This window comes from Rhinopithecus bieti, unplaced genomic scaffold (assembly GCF_001698545.2).
Source record: "Rhinopithecus bieti isolate Rb0 unplaced genomic scaffold, ASM169854v2 scaffold_29393, whole genome shotgun sequence".
Lineage (NCBI taxonomy): Eukaryota > Metazoa > Chordata > Mammalia > Primates > Cercopithecidae > Rhinopithecus > Rhinopithecus bieti.
In genome coordinates this window covers 995,531-1,004,719 of record NW_016813642.1, presented here as the reverse complement: position 1 = coordinate 1,004,719, position 9,189 = coordinate 995,531, and positions in this window count along the sequence as shown.

The following is a 9,189-nucleotide window of genomic DNA, read 5'->3' as shown; positions in this document are numbered from 1 at the left end:
TTTTTTTTTTTTTTTTTTTGAAACCAAAGCTGTCTCAGAAATGGCCAGTTTAACTTTACAGTAACAATAGACAGCACAACACAAACTCTCTCAATACAGATAAACTCACACATACTGGAGATATATATAATAGATATATGTAAAATTATTTTAATGCATTGTAGTGTAATATTTATGCATACTATACTGTATAACATGTTATTCAAAAGGGATTGCCATTTCTGAGACACAATAACAAAAAATGTTTGAGGAAATTATTTTGCTTCTATTTATAGCCTCTGTCAAAAGTCAAAAGACTATAAATGCTTTGCAAAAATGGTTTCACGTTTGCTTAAATGCTTCATCACAGTCACATTCAAAATAGTGACTCTAAACAAAGAAGAAAGCAGCACTGTCATCAGATGCATGATAAACCAAAATATGAAAATGGGAAATGTTTAATTAACCTAGTAATTGGGTGGGTTAAGTACATGGGTGAATTTTATATGTGATTTTTGTTTTGTTTTGTTTTGTTCAGATTAACTGCTTATAGCCTTAGAAAGCCTTTTACAAAATTAAAAAAAATAGATGTGCATTCAGTTTTAAGAATGGAATCATCCAAAGGAATTCCTTTTTTTGAGGTTTGGATGTCGCAGCTAGTAAAGGATATTTTTGCTCAGTTCAGCAGTTCTAAAAATTGCTGAAGTAGGGGCCAGGTCACTGGTAGTTATAGTATGGAATGGGAGAAGTGAAAGTTCAGTTATAGAACTTTCCATACTTCCAAGTTTACTGCAAGTTTTTATGCTTGAGAGAGATGCTTTCTAATATAAGACTGATGTGTTGATTTTACTGATTGTACTGTACATCTATTAAAGCCTTAGATTATTACATTACGGGTTGGAACCCATACCAATGTAATTTCAATCGTGTTAAGAAAGTAATGGTGACTTCACATGTTATTGTAGTTAGTTACATTATAGAATATTACTTATTTTTCTTGTTAAAATGTAGTTTTTCATTTCCTACATTTATTAGATTTTCATTTTCTATTAACAATTGAATACCATTTCAGTTTATAGACTATTGTTTTATTAGATTTTACCGATGAATTTTTCAAAATACAAAAAAAAGTAGTTTTCCTTCATAACATACTCAGTTTTGAATTACATGTAGTGTCATATGAATATTCGTATTGTTAACTAAATGATTTATATTTTACTGATTTAATATTACAGTGTAAGAATGTCAGTCATTGTTAGTTCTTGTCTAGTTTTCATTAAAAGAACAAAGATCTTTTATATGGATATCTTATAAATATATAATCATTGCTAAGTAAGAAGTTAAGTTGTTGCTATCGCAACAATCCTGGCAGACAATTGAGTAATATTTTGATGATTTATTTTGTTTGTAATTAGTTATTATAAGAAGATCTAGATCCTAGATATTAGAATAAAATTTATTTTCTACTGTATCCATTTCAAATGTTAAAATATTGTTTAATATTTTTGAAATCCCTGAATATCAGGCCTTGTTATAAATAAGCTGCATAATCAATAAATAGAACAAGGGACTTTTTGTTGATAATCCAAATACTCAAAGTTTACGTAATGAAAATTATAGCGTGTGTGCAAACTCTTGAGGGTTGATTATGCTGCAATTTAGCATGTTGGAACGTCTAGAGAGAAGGTTGACTTTTTGCACTTCTGTATATAGTCAAAAGAGAGAAACCTGTATAATAGTAAGATCTTATTTTGAATAAAAACGTCTATAATTACAAGGAGTTTTGTTAAGGCTAATACAATGACAGACTGAGCAAAATTGCTTGCAAAAGTGGCACAGAGTTAGCACTCCATACCCCTTCAAACATGTTGCTTTGCTTTCTTGTGGACAGCTTGTAGTTTGCCAGGATTTTTTCAACTGGAAAGATACGCCATCCTTTCAAACCCTCATGACTGACAAAAACTCCATGGGGCCAAATCTGCCTGAAGATCATTACCAAAAATAGCAGGTACTTCTACCATTAAGGTGAAATCATGGATCAGATATTCCTTGCATTTTTCAAAACTACTGCATGTTTAAAACTTCAACAAAAAAAGAGAGAAAGAACTATACTAAGAACATATATTATTCAGATCAGTTTCTGCCAATTTCAGTGGTTTATTGTTCACAAAAAAATCTTCAAAACAAGTATTGACTGTCACAAAATTTAAATCATAAACAGGCAAACCAAACAGCACACTGTAGCTATAGTTGTTATGTGATTGTTTTTTATTGCTGTAGGATCCTGTTCTTTCAGCAGGTGAAAAATAAAACGCAGTTCAAATTTCACGGTTTTAATTTTCAACTCAGAAGCACTCAAAAATGCAAAATGTGATAATGGGCACTTGTTAAAAGAATTAGTGTGTCCAGCCTTCACTCCAGCTGGTTAATAATGTTGCACTTATCAGCAACCTACCACTTTCACCTGCTGAAAGGACAAATGTGCTTGGTTTTACTATTATGTAATCACAACTTACTTTCTGCTTGTAGTTGCTTAAAATTATGTATTTTGTCTTGGGCTGCAATTTGTTTTATGCTTATTTTATTATTACTGCGGTAGTTGACTTTGCTGTATGGAAAAATAAAGTGAAATTGCCCTAATAAAACTTCTCTTTCTTAAGTATATTTGTGTATCTGAGATTGAATACTAAATTATGTTTGCGAGTTTCATGTATTCATGAATATGTATCTTTACAAACATATTGATGTATAAGTTTGTTACCTGGTTTTAACTGATTGCAACTGCAAGGAAGGCGTTTGTTGTCTTTCTCACTAATTGTCCTTTGATAATGAGAGAAAGAATCAAATCAGGATATATTGCCATCCTGTGCCCAATGTTTTCTGAAATTCTTGCCTTTCCCTGTCTGGCACTTTAAGTGCCGATTGAAATAGTTTTATAAGCTTTGCAATTTCTACAGATAGCCAGTGAATGCCAAAGTTTCAACATGAAGAACATGCACATTGTATCATTTAGTTCTACTTTATGCTGACTGGCACTTGGTATTTAGTCAAGGGTTACAAATGCTCATTTGTAGGCTGATGCCTTTTTTCTAAAATTTATTGGAATAAAAATAGGTGTATTAGTCATAATCAATACAGTTCTGTTACTGGTTGAGTTCTAAAGGACAATTCTATTATTTTCAGTAGGTCCAACTGTTCTGGGTGCCGCTTGTCAAAAAGAATGGCTGCCCTGAAGATGAGAGTCTAAAGCAGGAGTTCACAGCCTTTTTTGAGTAATATCAAGACATCCGGCTCTTTCCGTTTAGTGATATTTTGGAAATCTTTTCATTGAAAAAAAATTCAGTAACTAGAAGTTCTTGTAATTTTTGCGGTACTTTAAATGAAACTATTTTGTTAATCATAACAGCATATACATGCATCTGAAAAATTCTTTTCAGAAGAGTTATTATTACAAGGAGGACCCACTAGGGGTCCTCGGCTCACAGAATGGGACTCTGTTACAAGTCATTCGTTTTTCATTTGGAGAACAAAATCATTTGCTAGAGCTATTACTTCATCACATACCCTTGGTACTCATGGAATTTAAAGTTGGGAATGACACTAAAGGTGAGTGACATAGCAATCTATTATTTCACTGAGACATACTTTTGAATACCAGCTGCTTTCTTACAGGAACTAGTCACTAAAGCACTGGGGAGACATTGCAGTGGTTGAAGAAGGGCTCAAAAACCAGAACACCTGGAATCGTGTCAGCTCTTTGACCTTGGCAAATTACTTCTCTGTGACTCAGTTTCCACTTTATAAGTACAAGAATATCAATACTGCACCATTGTTGAGTGGTTTCCAGACTTCGCTGCAAACTGGAATTATCGGGGGGATCTTTTAAAAGTATTGATACTTTTAAAATAAAACTCAAAGTATCAATACTTTTATACGATCCCCCCAGATAACTGGTTCCTACCAGCAGACATTCTGGTTTAATGACTGGAGGAAAGAACTGAGCTAATACATAAAAAGAACTTAGAAAGGTGCTTGGTTTATAGCAAGTAATTGATACATGTTAACTATGATTGCTATTTATCCATTTTAAAAATCACTCCACTTATTCAACTTTTTCCTAGTTCTCGGATTACACCTCCCTTTCAAAGTAGCCAGGTACACACTATCTCTATTCATTTATATTATCTGTAGTTTAGCAGTGAAACTATCTTCTAATTTACCACCACCGCAAATCCTGCTGTTACTTCATTTGTAGTATTTCAAAAACAGAATCAAGAACTTTTTTATTAACTCTGAAAATTTTGTATAGTTCTTATTTCAATTTGATATGGTCAATCTGAAAATTTTGTTTCAGACAATCTGGATATTTTGTATAGTTCTTACTTCAGTTTGATATGGTCACAGACACCACCTAGCCCATTTAGACCCAATATGAAAGTAACCATTTAGACATATCTAAGCTTAACTCTAAATCCCCCTTCAAATATTTTAACTGTGTTGAAGATCAAGTAATAGAATGAAGGTACCATTAAATAATGTATTTTAAATATTTGTATTTATCAAAATAATACCTCGTAACATTTCAGCGACACAAGTATATTTCTATAACATGTTACATCATAGGTTTTTGAATGCTTAAATTAGTACTACCTCAACATATATTAGAATCTAGTTATATACTGTATATGATGCTATACCAGGATCAATGGCAAGAACCTTACAGTGTAATGACTAAAACGAAATATGCAAAGTATGTAATTCCGTCTGTATAGACACTGATCTAGTATTTCTCTCCTCCCTCACTAGTCCAAATCGCTTTATACCACAAAATAATTTAGAATAAAATTAAAACTACATTCTCTTCTGGAATACAATGATATGACTACCCTACTTAATGTCTAACTCACTTTATCCTTAAAAATTAACTTGAATATTGAAAAAATATTTTGAATAAACATGTTCATTGCAGCATTTTATAATGGCAAAATCCTGGTCTCAATACTTAGGAAATGTTTCAATAATTAGGAAATAAGTGAAGTGTAAAGTGTTATACATTTACAAAGCATTTTTTCAAAAATGATTTAATCACACCGGAAAGTAATTTTAGTGGTAAGATAATAGGAGACTTTGCCTGGCTTTTCAGAGATTTCTAGTTTAGTAAATATTCACTGTTTTTTAAATTTATTTTTTTTTTTAAAAATTGAATTATTTACATTTTTTCTTAGACCATTTCTCTATTTAGGCGAGTCAGTTTGTCATCTTCAGAATATTAAAACGTCCTACAAAACTTCCATTTACCTATCACTGTTAGTTGAAAAATTATAGAAAACATCTTGCCAAATCAGTAAAATATGTATGCCGTTTTAGTAAAATATGTATGCTGTTTTAGTGAAAAATAGTAAAAGGATATGAATAAAACTCCTTTTAACTTTTTTTATTGTATTTTTTTTTTTTTTTTTTTTTTTTTTTTTTTTGAGACAGGGTCTTGCTCTATTGTGCAGGTTGGAGTGCAGTGGCATAAACATGGCTAACTGCAGTCTCAACCTTCTGGGCTTAAGCAATCCTCCCAGCTCAGCCTCCCAAGTAGCTGGGACTACAGGCATGCACCACCACACCTGGCTAATTTTTTAATTTTTTTGTAGAGATGGGAGTCTTCCTGTTTCCCCAGGTGGGTCTTGAACTCCTGGGCTCAAGCAATCCACCTTGGCCTCTCAATTTAATTTAATTTATTCAGTTAAATCATCTTTTTGTTTTAGGATTATCTCATCACCTTCCCAACTCTAAAATATACCGAGTCACTAGAATTGGTTAATATCTATTACAATTTTATCAAGAAAAGATAACTGTGTGCAAAATAAGAGGATTTGCTAACAGGGTAACTATAATAATGTGGGAGATGAGAGCAAGGTGTGCTCCAAGAAGGTGACATTTGAGCAGAGACCTTGTTAAAGTAAAGGTGGCGTAACATTACCTCGGTGGCATACACTCTCCAGTCATCTTTGCTGTTGGATACTGACTCATCCTTGCCAAATTAAATGCTACTGCATCCAGAAGTAGTATTTTCCCTCCTGACACTATGAAGCATTATTTTTTGCTTTATTTGTTTCGTGATGTATTGCTGTTAACTGTATTTCAGTACTCATTTTGTTCTGATATTTCAAATTTGTTTACAGTTTGGAATTGCTCCAAAGACAGATACATTCTTGCTAGGAGGAACCAGTCTTATGTCTATGAAGCACCTACAGCCTAGCATCAAGTTTTTATTTAGTAGGAACTGGCTGATTGTATACATGAATTTTAATTAAATCTATCTTCTAGCCTTGATGGAAAATGCAGATGAGGAACATTATATCACACTCTTCAGATTGTGAAAACAATGCAAACACAGTAGAAAGGTTGATTGACTCAATGCCTTCCATTCTTTGAAAATTAGTCTGGAGAAGTGAACGGGTATTTTCCAGCCCACACTGCCCCTAAATCCCCAAAAGCCCAAACTATACCACCAAATACAGTAATTTAGAATGTGTTTAATTAAAACTTCCCTCGCTTGAATACAAAGATGTGATTACCTAACTCACTGTCTATGAAGAGAAGAATGTGTGGGAAGGAACATTCTGGTATGAGTGGTATACATTATGAATATTTTCTTATAAAGCATCTGTGGTGAAAGAGAACATACCTTTATGTTCTCTCTGCATCCTTTAAAATATTTCTAATTCTGAACTTATGAATCTCTTGCCTTGCATTCATCTTTCCTTACCATCTGCTGAACTGTTTTTATTTATGTTTTGGTTTCTTTCCCTCGGCACCTCAAACCTGTGCTAATTAGTATCAACAGCAGAGCATAGGAGGAACATAAGCCATCCACTTATGAACAAATTATAAGAACTGCAGTGGACATTGATTCATACAGAGTATATACTCACAGTTGAATGCTTTTTAACATATTTGTCTTGTTTTAATTAGTTGTGTGTGTTTTTCTTTCATCCTGTTCCCTTTATATTATTTCATAGGACTCAAAGCTCTGATCTCTGTTTAGGCTATCTTAGCTCCCAGGAGAACCCTCATGATGAAAATGTGTGTTGAACAATTACTTCATTTGATAAGGGGGTCTGAGAAGCCACTATATTCTCCTACAATTTTCCCACTTGTTCGCAGCTAATTAACAATCACTGAGTTAGACATGAATTTAATAATTAATAGTTAATAAGATTTTTTAAACTTTAAGGAGACTTTATTGAAAAGTGACTTAAATCCATGTTTATTTCCTTCTTCGCTCCCTTCATCCCTCTTCCACCCTGTCTTCATTGTTTGGTTTTTTCTGTTCTCCTCATAAGAATTTACGGAATGCTAATCTGCTAAGCACTGTGGTAGACAGATCAATCCAAAAGTCTGTGCTCAAAGAATCCAATGAGGAGTGGGCAAGATATATGTGTCAACAACTAGTTAAAATACAGACTGAAAATTGATATGCTAAAAGACTGCCTAGTGTTATGGGAAAAGAGAAAGGCCACTGATTCCTAAGGAGCAATGGAGGAGAAGGAGCCCAGAAGATAGGTCTGTGGTTGTTGGAAGACAAATTTCCCCAAATTCAATTTTTCCTCTGGTTTTCAGTGTCATGCAACTTTCTAAAAGCATTATCATGTTCACAAGGATAAGGAGAATATTACTATATGCCTTCTATAGTTGTACAACCAGACCTTAAGTTGGTTAAGACAAAATGTGATAATCACCCACATTTGGTCCTACAAACTCTAATGATACTGTGTCTTTAACTTGAATTGATTGTATGTGTTGGTATAATGTAGCTATCTTTTGAAATTTGAAATTCTTTCATTTGTTATTATCAAATTCTTACCCACCACCTGCATATGTATATGATGGAAATATACAAGAAAAAGTATTGAAATACTTGCCTCATTGCATTTTTTTCAAGACTCCAAAAGATAAAATCAATGTATTAGTTTATTAGTCTTATTTCAAAAACAAATAGATGAAGATGGACAAATAAACTAGTTCTCCACAAAATTCAAACCTCAATTTAGTCAGTTTTTGTTGTTGTTCTTGTTGGTTGTTGTTGTTTTTCACAGAGTCTCACTCTGTCGCCCAGGCTGGAGTGCAGTGGTACTATCTCGGCTCCTTGCAACCACCACGTCCCAGGTTACAGTGATTCTCCTGCCTCAACCTGCCGGATAGCTGGGACTACAGGCACGTGCCACCACACCGGGTTGATTTTTCTATTTTTAGTAGACACGGGGTTTCACCAGTGGCCACCATCACTGGTCTTGAACTCCTGACCTCAGGTGATCCACCCACCTCAGCCTTCCAAAGTACTGGGATTACAAGTGTGATCCACCATGCTAGTTATTAGTATTACCATTTTAAAAGTTTTCCTCCAGATTTGCTATCAGTAAAAATCAGTCGACTGATTCTAATTTATGTTGTTTTCCTTTTCTTGCTCGCCCTCTGGTGGAGCTTCCTGTAACTCTAAAATGACGAAAACTCTGGGCAATCACCTTTTACTTGTGTCATCTCCCAAAATACAAATAACTTGCTCTCTAATGATTCAAAACACTAGAACAAACTAATCAATTTTTTTAAAAGAGTTTCTAAAAATAGCAAATTAATAAATTGCTAGCGCCTAACCCTTCGGAATTTACAAAAAAATCTACTGATTACTTTGAGCTAAGTATGTGCTAACACTAGGCATACGGAGATGAAACGAGTAAGGTAATGTTGCTGCTTTGGTGGAGGCTGTGATTCCCTTGGGGAGAAAGGCACAAGGCAGTAACATGTAAGACCTAGGAGAATTGAGAGGATAGGGTGTTTGATGGGGTCCAGCAGTAAATCTAGCTTGAGGTGATGTGAGAAGTTCTCCTGGAAGAGATGCAAACCGATGAGCAGTTGTATTCAGGAAAAGAGGAGGGAAGGTTATCCCAGGCAGAGGAGGCCACCTTACTAAGGCACAGAGGAAACAAATACAAGACCTGAGTGGAAGGCATCAACAAATTTGATATCATTATCACATAAAATGAGAGGCTGAGAGGGCCAGATGAAGACACTGACGGGATAGGCTGGTATCGGATTATGGAGATCTGATGGGCCTCAATAGAGAGTTTACACTTTCAGGGGGCAACTATGGACAGATGGATTATTCTGGTGGCTGTGGACGGAGGATTTGTGAAGGCAAAATTGCATTTAAGGAAACCG